Source organism: Urocitellus parryii, chromosome X (genome assembly GCF_045843805.1).
Source record: "Urocitellus parryii isolate mUroPar1 chromosome X, mUroPar1.hap1, whole genome shotgun sequence".
NCBI classification, from domain to species: Eukaryota; Metazoa; Chordata; class Mammalia; order Rodentia; family Sciuridae; genus Urocitellus; species Urocitellus parryii.
Window position 1 is genome coordinate 14665619 of NC_135547.1, and position 24334 is coordinate 14689952.

The window sequence follows — 24334 nt, forward strand, 5'->3', positions numbered from 1 at the left end:
GGCTAAATACTATATACTGAAAATGGACCACTGAACCTTCTGTTTCTCACACCCACTTGATCATGATGTACCATCTTCTTCATGTGTTTATTAAGGATTTTGAAGAACTCATAGTATCTGAATTTAATTCTTACTCTGAAAGTATGATAATCAAAGAAGAGTATAGTATCAACATGTAGATACACTTACATATGGAATGCAACAGAGTACAGAAATGAATTTAAAAAGATACAAGAAATCTTGGGAAAACACCACAAAATAATTGAATGAGAAAATTACATTTCTAACTGGCAGTGGTAGAAGAATTTGATAAATGTAAAATTTAAAAAAAAAATGAAACACAATCTCTAATATATGTTTTACAAAATTAACTTATTATTGATCATAGAAATGTCAAAGCTAAAATTATATAGTTTCTAGAAGAACAGATAGGATAATATATTTGCAATCTTAGTGGTAAGTGAAGATTCATTAGACCAGACATTAAAACCACTATCTATATGTGATGGTTAATTATATGTGTCAAATTGATTGGGCAATGTGATGTCCAGATACCTGGTTAAACATTTCTGTTGTGTCTGTGAGGGTGTTTCCAGAAAACATTAGCATTAAATTGATGGATTGAGTAAAACAAATTGACTTCTCCAATATAAGCCATTATGTAAACAATTGATTGCCTATACAGAACAAAAAAGACAGATGAAGGTAGAATCCTTTCTCTTTCTACCTTATTGTATAATTTGAGACATGGATCTTCTGCTGTTGGACTGAGAGTTACATCATAAGCACTCCTGATACTCAGACCTTCAGATTTAGAGTGGGATTTATACCACTTACTTTCCTTAATCTGCAGCTTGAATTCATTAGATTGTGGGACTTCTTAGCATCAACAATCACGGAAGCCAATTCCTTTTTCTTTCTAATGAAAAATAAAAGCAAAAATACATGGGGGGAAATATTACTATTGGTGCTATAATAATTATTGTTTTCTCCTGGTACTGAAATCATAACCTAAGTACTTTCTGTATTTATGATATTTGCTATGTCATTCTACATAGGTTTATGACATTTAAGAAGTGGCTAAAGTCATTCACTCCACGTAAAGTTTACCTTTACCCTCTGTCCTAACAAAACTCATTTCATCAAAGCCCATATTACAAATGGTTCTTGTGGACCGATATTAATGTTATAGGAGATTGTGTTGTGTTCTCAGCTTATGTGATCTTGCATGAGAAAATTTTGGGCAAGACACAAAACTTAGTAAAAGTATAGCAAATTTTATTAGAAGGAGAAAAAGAGAAGAAAGACCCTCTCAAGGGAGAGTGGGTCCTCTCAGAAAGGAGTTTGAGAATGTGTGCTCTTTGTTTCCCAATTTTATTGGGAATCTTAAGGAAGTTTTTTAGAGAGTCCTGTCCAGATGTCCCTTCTCAACTTTTGACTGACAGTGGGGTCGTTTCAGATTTTTATTTTTTTATTTTATTTTTTCAGATTTTTAAATCCCTACTGTTATTTTATGGTGCGTGGTCTTTGCTTTTAATTATCCTGTATCCTGAGTTCTGGAATCTTTGGTCTGTGTAAAGATTACAAAAGTCCCCCCCTCAGGGTAACTTGTATTCTTCTCATCAGCAGAGAGGCCCTGACAATAGCTCTGCAGAAAACGGGGTTGTTGGGTGAGGAATGTAACAGGTCCTATTTACTCAAGTCAGGGTAGGGCCAGAGTGGTCTTAGGCTATTTTTTTTTTCCAAAGAGAGCTTAGGTGGTGGGAGGGAGCACTGTTGGCAGAGGTCAGTAGGTATCTTCTTATAGGTTCCTACTGCTCCCGTCTATCTGCTACATGTCAATTAATGCAGATAAAAGTAGTATACAGCAATTTTTGAGGTTCTGAATTATGACCTATTCAATCTGCATTTAGTTTAACAAACGAACTGGGTAATATTGGGGAAGTCATTTTGTCTCCGTGGGTCTTGGTTTCCTCATTTGCAGAATGAAGTCTGCTGCTAATATCCCATACTATTTCTCCAAAATGGATTAAATATTCCATGAATAGTTTAGCAAATAGGTTGCAAAGGAGCGCATACATCTGGGACACCAGACTACAGTTAAGGCAGTTTTTACAATCCTGGCCCAGATGTGGCTTTCAGGGAAGGCTGGTACAAAAATATGTATTGTCATTGGATATTACTTCTAGACTCACATGAATTACTAAAGAGATGAGATAATTAAAGTTAATGTGCATAACGTATCTTCTTTATTTTTTATCATTCATACTTGGATATTCAGGAGGAGATTTAACTGGAAGACTAACCAAGCCCATCCCTTTTCTGCAGTTTTTTGGAATCACAGTGATGGACAGAAACTGAGCTAGTCATGTGGCTTTAAGTTGTGAGTTCAATACTGTTGCCTAGTATTTATTTCCTGTATACACAAATGCAGGTACTTACAACTAATGAGGTCAAAAACAGAAGGAACAAGAATAATAAGGACAATAAATGAAGAAGAGTAGTAAGCACAACATTGCTTTCCGTGGGGCTTCTTTTCTTTATTTGAATTATAATTTGCCAGAGAAAGAAGAAAGAAGTAAGGGCCCATGATAGGTTTTGGAAATCCAAATTTTTCATTGGCCACAATCTTATGACACATTTTTTTCTAAACTGTTTGCATTCTTATGTACTCCCAATATGGCTTCTATAGTGTTGGTCATTTTTTAATGACCCTACTACATATTTTTGGTTGAATATAATTTTATAAAACATGTTAAATTTTAATCAATTACATAACTTAATTCCTAATTAACAGTTTCTTCACAGTGTGTTTTTCAGCTGGATCTCAAGAGTCCATAATCAAGGTTAATGAGGTTTCCATTTTTAAAATTCACAGCTTAAATCAAGAGGTAGCTCCCTGTCTACAGATATTTGGAAGGAAATTCCACTAGGTATCCAGCACATAAAATTTTGCACACCAATTGGGAAAAGGTAGTCACAAACTTTATCTTTGGCATTTGAAAATTCTTTTTCTGTGGTATGTGTGCACACACATATGACTGTTAGTAGGTACTGTTGCCACTCAGGTTTATAGTGGCATAGCAGGATGAAAAGTTGGGGAAAGTGACTTGAAAGGTCAATCCTAAAACACAACAATCTGGAAAATCTAGATGGATGAATGGATTAAAAAAATTTTATTGGTTCTTTTTAGTTATACACAATTGCAGGGTCCATTTCTTAAATAAAATTATACAATCATAGAATATATCTTATTCTAATTAGGATCCCAGTCTTGTGGATATATACAATGATGAGATTCACTGGGGTGTATTTGTATATGTACATAGGAAAGTGATGTCGTAATCACTCCACTGTCTTTCCTACTCCTATTCCTGCTGTCTTGCCTTCATTTCCCTTTGTCTAATCCACTGAACTTTTCTTCCCTTCCCCTCTCCTTATTGTGTGTTAGTATCTACATATCAGAAAAAAACATTCATCTTTTGGTTTTACGAGGTTGTCTTATTCTATTTAGCATGATCATCTCCAGATCCTTCCATTTACTGGCAAAGGTCACAATTTCATTCTTCTTTATGGCCAAATAATATTCCATTGTGTATATATACCACATTTTCTTATCCATTCATCTATTGAAGGGAATCTAGGTTCGTTCCATAGTTTAGCTATTGTGAATTAAGCTTCTATAAACATTGATGTGGCTGTGTCCCTGTAGTATGTTGATTTTAAATTCTTTGGGTATAGACCAAGGAGTAGGGTAACTGGGTCAAATGGTGGTTCTATTCCTAGTTTTTTGAAGAATCTCCATACTGATTTCCAGAGTAAGTTGCACCAATTTGCAGTGTCACCAGCAATGTATGAACCTTTTCCCCATATCATTACCAACATTTATTGTTGTCTGTATTCTTGTGATTGCCATTCTGACTGGAATGAGATGAAATTTCAGTGTGGTTTTAATTTCCATTTCTCTAGTTGTCACAGATGTTGAACTTTTTTATATATACTTGTTGACCATCATATTTCTTCTTTTTTGAGAAGTGACTATTTCTTTCTCATTTATTGATTAGGTTATTTGTGTTTTTTCTTTTCCTTTTTTTGGGGGGGGGGAGTGTTAAGATTTTTGAGTTCTTTATATATCCTAGAAATTAACTCCCTATCTGAAAATTTTTGTTTATTTTAATGATGTCAATAAATGCCTTTATTTGATTGTAAAAACCAAATCAATTCAAATACAGTTCAGAAGAATAATTTATGTGACTCATGGCTAAGAATAGCCATCTTAAACCAATATTAACAAAGATCCTCCAAGGATGAGAAGGAAAAATATTTAGTGCAGTTTATGATGTAAAATGATATTTGCATTTCTAGTTTTCAAAATCTCAGTCAAATCAAAGTGGAAAATAGCTCCTAGCTACATCAAGGGAAACATTGAGTGGGAAAAAATGTGATCAAGGCAGAACCATCAGTGGTAATTCAATGATTTCAAGCTTGTACTAAAATACACTTAATAAGAAATTAAGAGCTAGAGGGAAGACAATTTCAAAGGGATCCGAATAGTGAAGAAAATAACTTTATCTATAGGTATAATCATCTGATGACTTGATTTTAATTCTCTTGGAACAGGATATTATCTGTGGAGTTGGAGGTTTTAAGAGAAAACAAACTGCTTAAAGGCTTTTATTTGCTTTTATTTTGAGGAATTAAAAAATCACTTCAGTTTCTCTATCTATAATTTGACATCTTAGCTGCATAAGGTAAAAACAAATAGAGGTCCAGTTCAAAACAATGGGGAGTTCTGTAGAATTTTAGCTCAGTTATAACAAATCACTTGCTGAAGGCATTTTTAGCATATTGCTCCACTGATAAAAATGGTGATGTTCTTTCAGTTTGGAAATTTGGGCCCTATTTAGGGAGGTAGAACTTTCTTTGAGTTAGGCAGAAAAAACACCTAGTAGGCTATGAAGAGAAATATCCAGATACCTTAGTACTCTGACATCATTTTGTTCCTGTCCTACTTAAGAAATTAGACAAACTCCAATATAAACACTGAAGACTGAATGAAGTGAATAGAGATAAACTCTAGGGAATTGGAAATGAAATAGAATCTTTCCTTAGTTCACTGAGAAATTAAACAAAATGATTTCCCTTGTTGAAAATCATACTCTCTGAGAAATATCAATAACACTGAGGTCAGGAAGCCTAACATGAGCTCTGTTAATTTAATAAACTCAGTAAGTGATAAATACAAAAAAATCAAAATGAATATTCTGATTGGGCTGTTATTCACTGGAGAACGTTTCCAATCTTATTAGTGTTCAGTCACCTTTCATTAATGATTTCACTAACTCTCCCAGGAGTTTGATTATGATTGTTTTGAAGTCAATGGCAGCATTTTAGAAGAAGTGGTTAGAATACATCCTCTTTTCTCTGGCAAATTTTTCCATTAATCTCTTGTATACCAGTTTTTAAAGAATATATCTGAACACTGCTCTATTTTGGATGATGACTTTTTATTTGATCTTATGAAAGAGAAAAAGGTTTACATTAAAATCATATATTTAGTGTTCTCCCTCCAGTACAAGTGACAGGGAAGTGGTATAGCTCTGGGTTGAGAATCTACAAAGACACTTGAGATGTCCTAATAGTAAAAAAAAATGCATATTCTATAATTGTAGGGTATTTAAGATGCCTTTTTTGTTTTCTAGAAGCTTGTTTAAAAACTCTAGCATGAAAGGACATCCTGCATTCCCTGGACAAAGTAGTACTCTTTACCATATGGGAATATCAGCCTCTTTGACAAATATATGGTCAAACAGTGAGGAAGAGAGAGAATTCACCCAACCAGACAGACCAAATACCCATCCTCTCACTCAGGGGATAAAAGTGTTAGAATATTGCTCTCACATTCCCTTAAAAATGGTCTCTGCACTTTTATGTTAGAGGAATGAAGGAATGGTTAATTCTCAGATGAACAAAGTTTTATGCTAAATCTATGCTCACTATGTAGTATTTGAGTAGACATAAAAATAGCTTCTGATTATCAAGGGAGGCTGGGGAAAAGCAATCATTAAAATAAAAGATAGACAGCATAAATGCATGGGATCAGAACTAAATCCACCTCTATTCAAATATAAGCCGGCTTGATGTTTCAAATGTCTGCTCTGACGCACAACAGGAGGTTTGCCTACACTAGACTAATCTTTCAGCTGAAATTCTTTCAGCATTTTAGTAAATAGAATATGGTAAAGGTCCATGACCATAAGTACACCGAGGGCTATGACATTGGAGGACTCCAAATAAAGACCAGAATAACTGAGGTCTGTCACTATCTGTGCTTTACCTAGGTTTCATTAACCTGCAAAATTCTCAAATCAATGAAATTTCTTACTACATTTAGCAGTCTTCAATGATTGAAATTCCAAAACTAAAATCAGCCAATTGATTTCCTTATACTTCACAGAACTGTGTCACTCATCTCCATTTTAAGACTCGAGGTCTTTCACGTGGTAGATTTAACTTATTGTGCAAAGTATATGATGAAACCCTATGGCCTTCATTGGTAAAAAATAATAACAAGAATTTACCTCATAAAGCTGTGGTATTAAAGAAGTTAACGTACATATAGTGCTTAGAATGATGCCTGACACAAAGTAATATCTGATATGTTTGAGCAAAATAATGTGACAGACTAAAAACTATTCAAGTTCTGAGAGCAGGTCTCAGAAGAAGATGTGGTTTACTTTTATATACTTGGAAGCCTGTAACTACTGTTGGGTGAATGAACACAAGAAAGTCTGCTGGAGGATGAGAGGCCACATGGAGGATAGCCTTAGGTCATATTCCTCAGTTGATAGCTTCTGGGATGGAAATTTCCAAGCTGGAAGTTTTGAGGAATACCATAATAAGGCAGCACTAAATATAGAATTTGTCATAGGCTACAACACAGTTAAAACAAATCTCAGGTAATTCCTTGGAAAACTATGGAGCTCAGATGGTTCTTCAAAGTTGCTGAAAGCAGAGGCAACTTTTTATTTCCCCATCAACCAGTCAGTCATTGGAGTAGAGATGCCCACAATGAGGGAGTATGAGCTGCTACACTTAGCAATTTTCAGAGTGGGAATTCATCAGTAAGTTGTCCACAGAAAATAGTTCAAGGTATTGTAGGGAAAAAAATATTTTGGCCTTGAAGAGGAAGATATGAATTGCATTCAGTAGCATCCTACAGAGAACAAAGATCCCACTCAATTAGACTGGCAAGTGCCAGACACCTGAGTGAGGCTATCTTGGAACATCCAGGTACCATCCAACCCACTACCTGAACAGAGACACATCTGTGATCACAGAAGACATCAATAAAACCAGCGTATATCAGAAATGGATCCTAGGAGACTCAAAAAATTTGGAGAGATAGGATTCAGTTGCTTGTTTAAGCCATTAAGTTTTAAGACACTTTGTTATACATGATATAATATTACATTTTCAAGAAGAATATTCCATTATGACAGTCATCACTGAATAACATGTCAAGACTGTAAGACCTAGGTTTTTCTAGTGATAGTCTAGTAACAAAGTTTTTTTTTTTTCCAAATAGCCATTGCCAAGGGCATTAAAATCAACATAAGTGTCTTCATACATGTACTTTGGATAATGATGTCTATCACATTCCACCATCCTTTCTAACCACCTGCCTGCTCTCTTCCCCTCCCACCCCTCTGCCCTATCTCAAGTTCATCTATTCCTCCCATGCTCCCTCTCTCTATCCCACTATGAATCAGCCTCCTTATATCAGAGGAAACATTTGGCATTTATAAACTTGTGCTGTATATGTGTAATAAGAATTGTAATGCATTTTACTGTCATTTATTTCTAATAAAACAATTTAAAAATTTTAAAAAGTAAGTCTGAGATTAAGTCAGTAGCACAAATTATACTGATGGAACATGAGCAGAGACTATATAGTAGAGCTCCTGTGCCAAGAGGCCACCAATTTTCAGCATATGAGATAGGCATATAGGCCCCTTGGGAAGAAATCAGTGTATACTTCTGGGAATTATTATTTGACACATTTGTGTCGACCAGACACCATAACTACAGAGAATTGTCAAGATCTGTCCCTAAGGTATTCTTTGATAAACTGGAATCTTACAAAGGGGAAACAATGTCATTTTATCTAGATATTGATAATATACCAATTTACTTGAAAGATGGAGATATCTTTTTCTCTATGGAAAAGAAAGTTGGATCAGTTTTAAGAAGACCTTTAAAGTTTTATTTATTGAACAAATATAAATAGAAAAAAAGAATCACTTTCAATCCTACCATTTGAACAAATCAACTCTTTTTTTCCTATACATTCTTTCCCAGCTGTTGTCCATATTTATACCATGATTAAGTAGATTTAAATAGAGGATATGTATTATAATAGGGCTTTTTGAAGAAAATAATCAGAACTTTTTATGTAAATTTTTATGTAAAGTTTTTATGTAAAGCTTGGACTTATTACCAAATTAGATTAGAAGCTGTAGACTAAAGGGCTTCTGGACTGCCTTACAGCCAAAAAAAAAAATGTATGCTTTAGAAACAGAAAGTTCTATAAAAGGATGCATTTCGGGAAAGAGAAAACTGCAATCAAGGAGTAGGGTACAAAAATTTAAGAAAAAGGCAGAAGTGGGCTTATGTTTTATGTAAAGCTAAACAAAGCTCTGACTATACAAACCAGGAGCTGTCAAACTATGGCCTGCAGATCAATTGCAGCCTATGCCTTGTTTTCATAAGTACAATTTTATTGGGACACAGCCACTTCCATTCATTTCATTTATCTATTGTCTATGACCACGTTCCCACCACCTTAGCAGAGTTTAGCTGTGACAGATATCATATGACCTGCAAAGCCAAAAATATCTACTATTTCATAGAACAAGTTTGCTAACCTCTGGCATAAACAATCATATTAATGACCAATTGGGCATGATGTGATCATGAAGAAGGTGGGACTATAATACTAGGCACAAAAAACATAGAAGATGGGAGGGGTGATTGGAATTATTTCTAAGATTCTCATATTGATTGTCAGGGGATTCGAGATGTTGCCAGGCATATATGTGAAAATATTATAAAACTATGGTTATAGTACAGAAGAGAAATCTTGGATTTCATGTTGAAAGTTTAAATTACTTTCACATGGTGCTTTGGGTAATGATGTTATGATTTGCTTCCTTCTCATACCAATAGCAACATTCAGTACTTGTTTGGATGAAGCCAATAGGTGAGGCCAGCAGACTAGAATGCTTTTGCCTCTGTAAGTGGCAGGATTATTCTCCTGTCAACCTCACATAATTCTAAGTGATAAAGAATTTTGTAGGGAAGAAGAGCCCTCATGATGAAGTCAACTACTGGTAATGCAGGTAGAACATTCAAAATAAAAAAGTCATGGTTCTTAAACATAGACTAGAGTTTTAGGTACATAATCATATACATTAATATTTTTTGAGTTTCAGAATTTGGAAAAGAATATGTCCTGTTTAAATGCAAACAAACTGTTCTATGAAAATGTAAGAGTTTCTGTTCCTAACCAATTCAATAACTCTCGATTGTACAGAAATGTACTATGGTAACAATTTTGTGAATCATGTTTGAGCATTGTTATATTTATAGAAATTATTATTGCTCTATTCAAATCATTTAACATAAAGTAGATCAAAACTAATTCACCAAATCTTGTACTGTTCCATCAGCAATTTTGATACTGTATAAACAGAGTCTAATATTATAGATTAGAATTTAATCTGAGAAAAATATTTGAGGCACATCATTTAATTTATGGAAACCCTAATTATATTGAATTTCAGCATTTAGTATTTAAATTATTTTTTAAACACAACTAAGTAAAATAAATAATTTATTAACCCTCATCTAACTAACAGTTCTGAGTATTTAAGTGAACAACATTTGTTATTTCTGTCCTTGGAATTTTTTGTTTGGTGTTTACCTTTAAGTCATTGATGTATCTTTCAAAAGATTGAGTACTTAAAACATTTTTTACTTTTTGCTATAAAAACACCCATCTGGTGCTAACACTTTTATCACTTTGCAATACATAGCTCCACTGAATTGTGAGCTCCTCTAGGGAAGGTATCATATCTTGTTCATCTTTTTTTTAACCTGGTGACTTTGTTGCACAGTGGGCACTTATTAAATGTTTACTTAATGTATGAGTTGACAACATCTCATCATCTCTCACTCCTCCAGAACAAGTTGTGTTTCTCTTTACAGTGCTCATATATTTTGTTCTTTCCACTCTGTTGTGAACATTTCTTTCTTTTTCCTGTCTCCTTCAGATAAAACTCAACAACAGATGAATCTATGCATTCCCAGTCCACAGAATGAGTACTAGTTCTCGTCACATAGTAGTCAGTGCTCAGTAAAAGATTTTTGAACTGTGTAGATATTTGAAACTTATATCCTGCTCAGAGTAGATAGAGGTAGGACAGAAAATAGGAAGATGCATCTGTTCAGTTATTAACATCTTCTTTTCCTTTACTCAGAAGACAGGACCTCTTTTAAGATCATAGGCCTACTCATTACTCTTTGCCCAGTATCTAGCATCTATTTATATAACACATGGCACTGAAACGTTGAACTGAATTGAACCCCTACCTTTAATCTTAGGTTGGACTTTATTATAGATCAATCTAGTCTAAACATTAGAGTAAAATAGCTTCCTGGCTTAATTCAATAAATGCAATCAAATTCAAATCTTGAATGTCTGCAATAAATCTTAGAGTTTAAAGTGCCAGATTAGACTTTTCTGCCTTAATTAGTTTAGCTTCCTTTGATTTGAACACGGCCCATTAATTTAAATTAAATAAGCAATTCAAAGCCTGTGGACAATAAATTAGATAAATGTAAATGTCAAGGACTGCAATTCCCTGGCTATATTTTAAAGATAGTAAATATGTAAGACATCAGAATGAAATATTCCTTTTGATGATGATAATGAGGTGTTCCAGATCAGGAGAAAAACTGGGCCTTATTTTAAAAACCCACAGACACTAAAAACACCCTGGCAATAGATTCTTCTCCTTGTTGCTGTTTGTGGAAGTTGTCCCAGTTCTTGTATAATTTTAGACATTACCACCAAATTGCTTGCATTGTTGTGCAAGTTTCAAAGTATCAAGTTGTGGTGATGATTTAAGAATCTTTTTGACATAGCATACTAGATTTTTTTTTCCTGATGATCATTTGAGAAAGTTAACTACCTTGCTTTCATCAATTTGCTAGAGTTTGTCAGAAGTTACCCTCTGATACAGAAAACCACTGCAATAAGTAATTTGGTCAAATGCATCCATTCAGTGGGCAATAACAGCAAAATACATGAGTCAATTAAATCAGCTGAGAGTTTGCTTCTTTGAACTGATTGGCAGATGGGTCAAAGAGAGTAAATGCTATTTGCTAATACCAAATAAGCATGTTTGTTGTTTACTTATTTATTCATACTTTCTCTGCATTACAGAATTTTGAAGTAGGACAAAATAAACACATTATTATTGCTGTGGGTATATACGTGACTGCATGACCAATGTGATTCTGCAACCTGTACACTCAGAAAAATGAGAAATTATATCCCATCTGATTCAAATGTATGATACGTCAAGATCATTGTACTGTCATGTGTAACTAATTAAATTTTAAAAAATTTTTTAAAAGAGATATAATCAATCAACAAATATGTGAAAAAATGTTCAAAATCTCTAGCAATTAGAGAAATGCAAATTAAAACTACACTGAGGGGCTGGGGATGTGGCTCAAGCGGTAGTGTGCTCGCCTGGCATGCGCGAGATGCTGGGTTCAATCCCCAGCACCACATACAAATAAAATAAAGATGTTGTGTCCACCAAAAACTGAAAAATAAAAAATTAAAATTATCTCTCTCTCTGTTTAAAAAAAACTACACTGATATTCCATCTCACTCCAATTAGAATGGTAATTATCAAGAATATAAGCAACAATAAATGTTGGCGAGAATGTGGGGAAAAGGTACACTTACACACTGCTGGTGGGGCTGTGAATTGGTGAAACTATTATGGAAAGCTGTATGGGGATTCCTCAGAAAATTTGGAATGGAACTACCATTTGGCCCAGTCATCCCACTCCTCAGTTTCTACCCAAAGGACTTAAAATCAGCATACTACAATGACATAGCCACATCAATGTTTATTGCAGCTCAACTCACAATAGCTAAATTATGGAACCAACTAGATGTCCTTCAACAGATGAATGGATAAAGAAAATGTGGTCTATATACACAATGAAACATTAACCAGCCTTAAAGAAAAATGAAATTTATGGCATTTGCCGGTAAATGGATGGAGCTGGAGAGTATCATGCTAAGAGAAATAAGCCAATCCCAAAGAACCAAGGGCCAATATTTTCTGATTTGCAGATGCTAATCACAATAAGGAAGTGGCTAAGGAAGAACAGAGGTACTTTGGATTAGACAGAGGGGAGTGAAGGAAGGGGATAGGATACAAAGGTGGGAAGGACAGTAGAATTAATCAGATATTATTACCCTGTGTGCATGTGTGATTACACAATCAGTGTACCCAGGTTAGATTCTCAGCACCACATAGAAATAAAGGCATTGTGTTGTGTCCATCTACAAAAAAGAAATATTCTCTCTCTCTCTCTCTCTCTTTCTCTTTCTCTCTCGCAAAAAAATGCATTCAACAGTCATGTATAGCTAATTGGAAAATTCTTAGTATAAGGTGACAAAATGTTGCTCTTTAAATCATTGTGCTCATTTGAGTTATTTGATGGGTGTGTACTCATATAGGTTTTGCTTTAACATATAGATTGTTGCTTCCAGTAGCTGTCTGGTTTTTGTAGGGACAATTTTTTTTTTTTGCCTGAGCTGTAGTAACTAACCTGCAACACAGTGACTCATTCTCAAAGAATTCCTCTTTTAAATGTACAAAAATACATAGTTGTGGAGAAGTTGATACATGATGACAACTTATGGCAATGTTAGTACATAAACTAATAGCTCTTAGGACATGAAAAAATACTTTTTACTTTAAAATTTGTTTTAGTTAGTTATACATGACAGTAGAATGCATTTATGCACTTTGATATATCATACATAGATGGAATATAATTTTTCATTTTTCTGAGTGTACATGTTGTTCATATTCATATTATTCATGCAGTCACATATATACATACAGTATAATGTCTGCTTCATTCTATTATCTTTCCTGTCCCCTCCTCTCCCCTCCCATCACTTCCCTCTACCTAATCTAAGGTAATGTTATTCTTCCCTAGTGCACCCCAACTTATTGTGAATTAGCATCCGCATATTAGAGAAAACATTCAGCCTTTGGTTTTGTGGGACTGGCTTTTTTCACTTAGCATGACATTCTCCAAATCCATCCATTTACTGGCAAATGCCATAGTTTCATGTCTCTAGAAATTTGTCAATGTCTTCGATATTTTCTATTTTATTGGAATATAAATTTTCAAGATAGTTTCTAATTATCTTCTGTATTTCCGATATGTCCATTGTGATATTTCTTTCTTCATCTTGTATTTTAGTAATTCGAGTTTTCTCTCTTTTTCTCATTAGCATGGCCAGAGGTTTATCTATTTTATTTATTTTTTCAAAGGATCACCTTTTTTGTTTTGTCAATTTTTTCAATTGTTTCCTTTCAATTTCATTGATTTCAGATCTGATTTCAATTATTTCCTGTATTCTACTACTTGGGGTGTTGATCTGTTCTTCTTTTTCTAGGGCTTTTAGATGTAGTGTTAGGTCATTTATTTGTTGACTTTTTATTCTTTTAATGAATGAGCTCAATGCAATATACTTTGTTTTTAGTACTCCCTTTATAGTGTCCCAGAGAAATTGATATGTTGTATCAGTGTTCTCATTTACCTCTATGAATTTTTTATTTTGTCCTTGATTTCTTCTACTATCCATTCATCATTCAATAGATCAAATAGAAAACACATCAAAAGCCTACCAATCAAGAAAAGCCCAGGACCAGATGGATTCTCAGCCAAGTTCTATAAGACCTTCAAAGAAGAATTAACACCAATACTCCTCAAAGTATTCCATGAAATAGAAAAGGAGGGAAACCTCAAAACTCATTCTATGAGCCTAATAACATCCAGATACCAAAACCAGACAAAGACACATCAAGGAAAGAAGACTTCAGATCAATATCCCTGATGAACATAGATGCAAAAATTCTTAATAAAATTCAGGCAAGTCTCATACAAATCATATTGAAAAGATAGTGCACCACAGTCAAGTGGGGTTCATCCCAGGGATGCAGGGTTAGTTCAACATATAGAAATCAATAAATGTAATTCATCATATTAATAGACTTAAAAACAAGAATCATATGATCATCTCAATAGATACAGAAAAAGCATTTGACAAATTACAACACACCTTCATGTTCAAAATACTAGAAAAAAAAAGGGGTAGTAAGAACATACATCAACATTGTAAAAGCTATATACACTGAACCCAAGGCCAGTAAATAGAGAAAAATTGAAAGCATTCCCGCTAAAAACTGGGACAAGACAAGGATGTCCTCTTTCACCATTTCTATTTAACATCATCCTTGAAACTCTAGCCGGAGAAATTAGACAAAAGATAGAAATTAAAGGGATACAAATAGGTAAAGAAGAACTCAAACTATCACTATTTGCTGATGACATGATTCTATATCTACAAGATCCAAAAAATTCCACCAGACAGCTTCTAAAAATACTCTTTGCCCTGCACTGTAGTACACACCTATAATCCCAGTGGCTCAGGAGGCTGAGGCAGGAGGATCACAAGTTTAAAGCCAGCCTCAGCAACTGGGAGGTGCTAAGCAACTCATCGAGACCCTGTCTCTAAATAAAATCAAAATTGGGCTGGGTATGTGTCTCAGTGGTTGAGTGCCCCAAAATTCAATTGCCACTACCAAAAAAATGCTCTCTGCATAAGAATTCTAGGTTGGTTTTCTTTTTCTGCTTTCAGCAAAATAAGCTGTGTTGAGAAAGGCACTGCATCAAAATGACAAAATCAGTTTCTAAAATTGTTGGTCATCATAATTTCAGCATATAGTTTATATTTACTAACGCAGCAATGACTGCACAGACCTGAAAATTTTAAACAAATTGATGCCTATGTCATTAAGTTGTGCTGTGTATGTGTGTGTGTATATATCCAATATTTGTGAATTATGGGATAAGCCTTGCCATTAAATTAATAAATTACATGTTAAGCACCCAAAACTCCATAGCTCCTCAGAGTCTACAGGATTACATCCCTAACCACTAAACATGTGTAACAAAGACAATCATATAAAGGGTTTCATGACCAAGAACTAGCACTGGGGCCAAGCACAGTGGTGCACACAAGTAATCCCAGCAACCTGGGAGGCTGAGACAGGAGGATGGCAATTTGAGTCAAGTTCAGGAGTCCAGCTCAGGCAACTTAATAGGATCCTGTCTCATCTTGAAAAGTAAAAAAAAAAAAAAAAAAATTCTGGGGATGCAGTTCAATATTAGAGCCCCCCTGAATTCAATTCTCAGTACTAAAAAGAAAAACAAGAAGGGAAAAAAACACAACACACAAAATAAAAAAAAAAATCATAGCACTGGAACATGATAAAATGGACAGTGAGAATGAGAGTGTTCCAATCGACATATAATGGCCATTAGAAAATAAAGTGTTTACATGAGATTATTATCATCAGGAAATGTATGCAGGGAAAAAGAGGAAGATCAAGGGCTTTATTAGTCAGGTCCATGTAAGAAACAGATGCCACACTCATATTCCATAATTTGAAGACAATTTAACACATGGAAAAGCGTGGATAGGATTTAGGAAAAGCCATAAAGAATGGTGAAGGATCCCAAGGCTAACAACATAGGATTCTGTAACTATCTCTTGGTTTGAAGGGACAAAAGAGGAAATGATTATTAGAACCCAGACAAGCCAATTATATGGTAAGGGACCACAACCTTCAACAGAGGAACATTGTCATCCCACCATAGGGCCTCAGGAAGGGAGTTAGCGAAATACACATACCAACTTCACTTTGTTCTTTTTTTCCCACCCGGTAGCACTCCCATTGGACCGAAAGCTGAAGGGTAGGGTGCCTGATGATGTAAGCCTACAGGAGTCAGCATCCTGGGGCAATGAGAAGGGTGAAGAATGCAGAGATTTCTATTGTAAGGATTTCTGGAAAAAAGTGATCACATGCCTACATGTGTCTCCAAGTGGATGTGATTACAGAAGTAGAATTTATTTTGAAGAAGTGATTTAATTCAATTGCAGTGAAGATTACTATAGAACAATTTAAAAACAATTATAATTTCATGGCATATTTTACTTTGTAAATGTGTTTTAGATTTGGTAAATAGTGTGTGGTACAGTAGAGAATAAGGAATTTAGTTATCAGAAGGTATAGTTTAGGTCTTAGATTTGCAAACTGTCATGCTTTGTGACTTAGAACAAGTTACATTACTTCTCTGAATTTTTTTTTTTTTTTTTTTTTTACATATGAGTAAAGACGGTAATACAGGTCTTATTTGTCCATACCTCAAAGGGTGATTTAAAGATCAAATGAAAAAAAAACATATCTGAAAAACACTTTATAAATCAAAATGTCTTTTTAAATGCAAGTATCTACTCTCCCAGCATTGTGAAGTGGAGTTAAAAGATAAATGCTAGGCTTGTGAAGAAATAAGCTGACTTTTCGGAATTTTTTTTTTTTTTTCAGTGACAGATCTATCTCCTTCCACCCAGACAAGACTCTGCCAGCTTCCAACCAGACCTAATTAGGTTTTAAATGAGATTCAGGAAGACATAATAGCTTATTCTGATTGTTCTTTTTATATCATACAGTCTCTAAATATTCATTGTGCTCATATGATTAAGCTGTAAATCAATAGAAAAAGCCGTTGGGCTTTTTTGAATTTTTTACTTTGTCCCATATATTTGGATATAGCAGTCATCTTAGTTTTATATCAGTTTTTACTCTTCTCAGATTTCCCTTCTCATCTCCCTTTGTCTGAAGCACTCCTAAGTATATTTCAAGACCCAAAGTAAATATCCCCACCTCAGGAAAGCCTCTTCTTTCCCTTACCTAAGGAGATTTGCACTCCCTCTGGTACACACAGTATTTAGAACCTATCTCTATTGCAGCAGTTATCATACCACATTGTATTAGAATTATTTGCTTCTATTTCTGTATCTCCAACTAGACTCCACAGGTCTTGAGTATAAGGGCCTTTTCTTTTTTCTTTCTATTTTTTTTTTCAGTACTGAGAATTGAACCCAGTATCTCACACATGCTAGCTAAGGGCTCTTCCACTGACCTATATCCCAGTCCTTTATTATTTTTGAGACAGGATCTCACCAAATTGTAGAGGCTGGCCTAGAATGTGTGATCCTTCTTCCTCAGTCTCCAGAATCACTGGGCTCATAAGCATGTGCTCATAAGCATGTGGAGACCTAGCTCATGAAGGCCTTTATCTGGGTTTCTACACTCTACCAATTAGCAAAGTGTCCCACACTTTGTATGGGTAAGTTAATTTGAATTCAAATTCTGGGTATGTCATGCAAAAAGAAAATGCTGAATCTTAATATTACTAAAGTGTCCTTCCTACTCTTGACAGTGTTCATTGAATTCAAACTGCTAATATTTGGGACAGATACTACTTTCAGGGAGAGCTTCAGCAGAAGATACACACTGATTTAGATGAAAAGATTCTTCAAAAGAGTTCATGAAAAATGATTATAAATATATATATTGAGGAAAATCATGCCTGAACAATGAACTTGAATATTTTCCCCAAATATTGTAAAGCTGCTCTAAATTGGTAGGTGTGGATACGATTTTTACTAGCTTTTTTCCTATCCTATGAGTATCTGTTCCCATTTTGCTGATTATTTCTGTTATCTAAGAATACTCACTAGTAGTCATGTTGTGACTAATGTCATTTGTTTAAGAACATATTTATGAGGAAATAATTAAAATGAAAAAAATTACATCTATTGTCAATCCCACTCTACCCATAAAACAAACATTATACATTTCCATGTTAAACACATGTATGATCAATAGTCCATGAAAATTGTTTTGTTATAATGGCCCTTTTCTTAGAATTGGTGCAGTTTGATTAAAGCAGTACTTTAAAAGGATGATTGCTATACCTCTGCTTCCATGTGATAGATGAATGATGGACAGTAGAGTATGTTTCTGAAAGTGCTACTTGTGATTATGGATCTTAGGGGTTGGTCTAAAGAATGGTGGAACAGATTTTAAACTGAGTTTTTTTTTTTTGCTTTTGTAACAAAGCCCAAAACCAAATTTATATTCACATTTTAACTATTATTTTTAAATTATTTTTTTCCATTCAAAATACACAGGATTCAAAAAATAACTTTACACCTGTCAGCATGACCAAGTCAGAGGGATGTTTTAATATTTAGTTTTTTTCTCCTAAAAGAAGATGATGTAGTTGACTTCCATCTCTTTTATTTGTATTTTAGGCAGCAATAAATCATAAGTCTCTCCCTCTACTTCTGATGTTTCAGGCTTAGCAGAGAAGGACCCACAGGAATTTGGTTCAATGCTAATGGGTGGATGATGTCTTGAAATCCAACTCTCTCCTCCAGGTTCCCCAGGGACGAATAAAAAGGAGGGGGGGCTATCAGGGTACTCGTTGAATATAATCCAGTGGTCTAATAGGGGCATTAACATTGTCTACCATAAGCAACCTTCCTGCTTAACCCATGACAGTGTTCAATATTACAGCCAAGTAATAGGGATGAGAGGTAGAAATAATGTGTGACTGATCCCATTTCTATCTTTATATTTTTAAAATATTTTTTATTTGTCAATGGACCTTTATTTAATTTATTTTTATGTGGTGCTGACAATCGAACCCAGTGCCTCACACATGCTAGGCAAGCACTCTACCACTGAGCTACGATTCCAGTTCCAAATGTTTACATTTTTAAATTGATTCTTCCAATCAATAAGCTCATTTTTAAAAAATGCTCAGTTTTGTCTAAGGGAGAAGTGAAAGAGTAAATCATTGGAAGTAGCTCCCCCAAATCATTATACAACACACACACACACTTTGGTATCTGCATATTTGATATCACCTTTGCCAGTCTTTATATACTGACTTTGACAAGGGAAGACATGCACCAATCAGCCTGTTATACATTCTGGGAGATTTTTGTATCTTTTATGTAGTATGCACATTCCACTCCTCTCTCTCCCTTCTGAGAGAGTTATGCACATTCTCACAATCTTCAGAGCCATGCTGGCTGCAACGAGCCATCCAGACATTTTCTTTAGGACAATACACCAAAGGCCAGAAAGGTGAATCCATGCTCCACTACTATTCTTCCCTCCTGAGAGAATTCTCAGAGTTATGTAACTTATACAAATTTCTTAAAGCTGTGCCAACAGCAGTAAACCAGAATACATGGATATAATATCAAAAGAACAGGCAACCAAAGGAAAAACAGGTGAGTGAGACCGACTTCAACTAAATAGCTTCTGCAACACAAAGGAAATAATCAACAAATTGAAAAGGCCACTTACAAAAAGGTAGAAAATACTTGCAAACTACATATCAGATAAGGAGTTAACATCTAAAATATGTAAGGTAGAACTATAAGGTATAAGATACAACTCAATATCAAAAGCAAGTAACTCAATTCAAAATGCAAAGGGCATGAATAGACATTTATAGGAGAAAAATGGAAGGGGCCAAAACGTGGTTAACCTTATTCATCATCCAAAATGCAAATCAAAACCACCCTGAGATAGCACCTCACACCTATTAGAATAACTATTATCAAAATAACAAAAACTGTTGGCAAGGATATGGAGAAATTGCAACCCATGTGCAATATTTGTGTGAGTTTAAAATAGTATGGCTACTGTGTAAAATAGTATGAAGGTTTCTCAAAAAGATCATTATTTTGTGATCTAGAAATTCCATATCTAAGCACATATCAAAAAGACTGAAATCAGGATCTCAAATACATATCTTCATCCATAGTCATTGTAGCACTATTCACAATACTAAGATATGGAAACAATCCAAACATCCATAGAAACAATGGTGTATTCTCACCATGGACAATATTATTCAATCTTAAAATTAATCTTGCCATATATAACAACTTGGGTGAAACTTAGGAATAATTTTCACTAAATGAAACAGTCACTAAAGGACAAATGCTGCATGATTTCACATATATGAAGTATCCAAACAGTTCAACTCAGAATCAGAGAGAATAGATGGTTTCCAGGGCCTGGGAAAATTGGGAGTTTTTGCTCAAAGAGTATGGAATATCAGTATGCATAATGGGTAACTTCAATAGATCTACAGAACAATACAGTGCCTGTGGTTAACAATACAATTTTTGTTTTTGTTTTTTTAATTTTTTTTATAGATGGATAGTATGCCTTTATCTTGTTTATTTTTATGCAGTGTTAAGGATCTAACCCATGGCCTCACATGTGCTAGGCAAGCACTCTGCCACTGAGCTACAGCCCCAGCCCCAACAATACAGTTTTAAGTATTTAAAAATTGTTAAGAGATTTTTAGGTCTCATAGTACATGTTTTTGGAACAAAAATTTAATAAGAAAAATTTAACTAAAAAAATAAATTTGTAAAATGAGGATTTGGGGGGAGGCAATGGGTTTTATTTACCTTAATTGCAGTGATGGATTCATAGGTTTATGCATAAATCTATATTCATCCAATTTTATCTATTAATTGTTATTTTATGTATCTCAATTATTCCTGATAGAGTTATATGCTCGTTACCCTGAGATGATCACTACTCAATATGTGCATGAATCAAAAGATCACATTTTAACTTGCATGTATACATGTGTGTGTGTATACACACACATACAAATGTTATGTGTCAATCAACAATTTAAAATAATTAAAAAGAGAACCACATAACTCCCTCCCATAATCAAGGGAAATGAGAGCTAGAAATCACCTTAGAAATCTAATCTAACGTCTTCATTTTATGATAGAGGAATTAATTCCCTCTTCTCTCCAAAAGCAGCATGTTCCAATTCACTTTCCAATCTGTCTCTTGGTCAGGCTTCATCTTTGCCTCCCCCACCACTTATCTAACCATTCAGCAATGCAAATCTAACCTTGTAATATCTAGCAATATCTTTCCATTTGAAATCTTTCAGGTAGCTAATCTCATGCTTATACTCTTTTTAAAATGTTTTCTTATTATTTTATTTATTTAAAGATATTAGATACTCTGAAATAAACTTTTTGCAATAATAATTTAAAAATTATTTCCAAGGCTCTTCTTTCACATGCAGAATTACCCCATAACAAATTCAACTAAATACATTATAAACTGAATAGATGTTCCAACTAACAGTTGGAGGTTTCCGTGGGCTAACTTTGAAAGAACTGAGAAGATGTAGCTGAAACCCCAAGCAGATATGGGAGAGCTTCTCATATTGGTGTGGTTTTTACCCTGACTTGGCAATGTTTTAGTTTCTTCATCAGAAAATTTTGGAGAAAAAGGAACAATAAAATCCTTAAGCAGGTCCCAAGGCCTGACAGACTCATCTCATACAATATCACTGATGCTAATGTATTATAAGTATTTGGCCTTTGACCTTCTTTATGCCATTCTTCTTTTATTTGCCTACTTTTCTCCTTTTTCTCATACTTGCTTTGCTTGATTTTTTTCCTCAAACTCATCTGCCCAGAAAGGGATGAACAACAACAACAAAAAAGGTTGTAGCTTATTTAAGTAAATGCATTTAAAAACAAATAAATTTTGCTATTGAAGCTTCATTATTATTTGCTTATAAGAAAATGGGGTGATATTTAGCTGAGCACAGTGGCACACATCTGTAATCCCAGTGGCTTTGGAAGCTGAGGCAGGAGGATGAAGAGTTCAAAGTCAGCCTCAACAACAACAATAAAAGCGAGGCACTAAGCAACTCAGTGAGAACCTGTCTCTAAATAAAATACAAAATAGGGCTGGGGAGGTGGCTTGGGGGTCAAGTGCCCGTGAGTTCAATCCCCAGTATCCAAAAAGAAAATAAGGTGATTTTTGTTTTTTATTTTTAATTGATTTTTAAAAAAATAAATGACAGTGGAATGCATTACAATTCTTATTACACATATACAGCACAATATTTCATATTTCTTGTTGTATATAAAGTATGTTCACACCAATTTGTATCTTCATACATGTACTTTGGATAATGATGTACATCACATTCTATCACCCTTTCTACCCCCTGGCCCCTCCCTTCCCCTCCTTGATCTACCCCTCTGCCCTATCTAGAGTCCGTCTATTCCTCCCATGCTCCCTCACCCTACCCCACTATGAGTCAGCCTCCTTATATCAGAGAAAACATTCAGCATTTGTATTGGAGGGGGGATTGGCTAACTTCACTTAGCATTATCTTCTCCAAAGCCATCCATTTACCTGCAGATGCCATGATTTTATTAAATAGAAGTGGTGAAAGAGGGCATCCCTGTCTTGTTCCAGCTTTTAGAAAGAATGCCTTCAATTTTTCTCCATTTAGCATGATGTTGGCCTGGGGCTTAGCATAGGTTGCCTTCATGATGTTGAGATACATTCCTGTTATCCCTAGTTTTTCTAGTGTTTTGGACATAAAGGGTGATGTATTCTGTCAAATGTTTTTTTATACATCTATTGAGATGATCATAGGAATTTTATCTTTAAGTCTATTGATGTGATGAATTACATTCATTGATTTCCGTATGTTGAACCAACCTTGCATCCCTGGGATGAATCCCACTTGATTATGGTGCACAATGTTTTTGATATGATTTGTATTTAATTTGCCAGAATTTTATTGAGAATTTTTGCATCTATGTTCATTAGAGATTTTGGTCTAAAGTTTTCTTTCTTTGATGTATCTTTGCCTGGTTTTGGAATTAGGGTGATATTGGCCTCATAGAATGAGTTTGGAAGTGCTGCCTCTTTTTCTATTTCCTGAAATAAATTGAAGAGTATTGGTATTAGTTCTTCTTTAAAGGTCTTATAGAACTTGACTTTGTATTCATACAGACATGGGCTTTTCTTGGTTGGTAAGATTCTGATGGCATCTTGTATTTAATCATTTGATATTGGTCTGTTTAAATTGTGTATATCTTCCTGGTTCAATCTGGGTACATCATATGACTTAAGGAATTTATCAATGCCTTCAATGTCTTCTATTTTATTGGAGTATATGGCTTCAAAATTTCTAATTATCCTCTGTATTTCTGTAGTGTCTGTTGTGATATTGCCTTTTTCATCATGTATGCTGGTAATCTGAGTTCTCTCTTCCTTCTCTTCATTAGCATGGCTTAGGGTCTGTCAATTTTATTTATTTTTTCAAAGAACCCACTTTTTGTTTTGTCAATTTTTTCAATTGTCTCTTTTGTTTCAATTTCATTGATTCCAGCTCTGATTTTAATTATTTCTTGCCTTCTACTGCTTTTACTGTTGATTTGTTCTTCTTTTTCTAGGGCTTTGAGATGTAATGTGAGGTCATTTATTTGTTGACTTTTCTTGTTTTAAGGAATGAATTTCATGCAATGAACTTTCCTCTTAGTACTACTTTCATGGTGTCCCAGAGATTTCAATATATTGTGTCTATGTTCTCATTTACCTCTAAGAATTTTTTAAACTCCTCCTTGATGTCTTCTGTGACCGTTCACTCAATAGCATGTTGTTTAGTCTCCAGGTGATGGAGTAATTTTTATTCTTTATTTTTGTCAGTGATTTCCAATTTCAATCCATTTTGATCTTATAAAATGCATGGTAGTATCTCTACTTTTTTGTATTTGCTAAGAGATGCTTTGTAGCATAGTATATGGTCTATTTTAGAGAAGAATCCATGTGCTGCTGAGAAGAAAGTGTATCCACTTAATGCAGGTTGAAATATTCTATATATGTCAGTTAAGTCTGTTATTGATTGTATTATTGAGTTCTATAGTTTCTTTATTAAACTTTTGTTTGGAAGATCTATCCAGTGGTGAGAGAGGTGTGTTAAAGTCACCCAAGACTATTGTGTTGTGGTCAATTTGACTCTTGAACTTGAGAAGAATTTGTTTGATGAACATAGGTGCACCATGGTTTGGGGCATATATATTTATGATTGTTATGTCTTGTTGGTGTATGGTTTCCTTGAGCAGTGTGTAATGTCCATCTTTATCCCTTTTGATTAATTTTGGCTTGAAGTCTACTTTGTTTGATATGAGTATGGAGACCCCTGCTTGCTTCCGAAGTCCGTG

The 24334-nt window shown here is 34.5% G+C and overlaps 1 protein-coding gene across 1 annotated transcript in view; it reads right to left on the reverse strand.

The window, feature by feature from the left end:
* Window positions 1-24334, reverse strand: part of LOC113185180 (putative MAGE domain-containing protein MAGEA13P) — a 121135-nt gene that overhangs the window by 91159 nt on the left and 5642 nt on the right. The gene's annotated exons all lie outside the window — the stretch shown is intronic.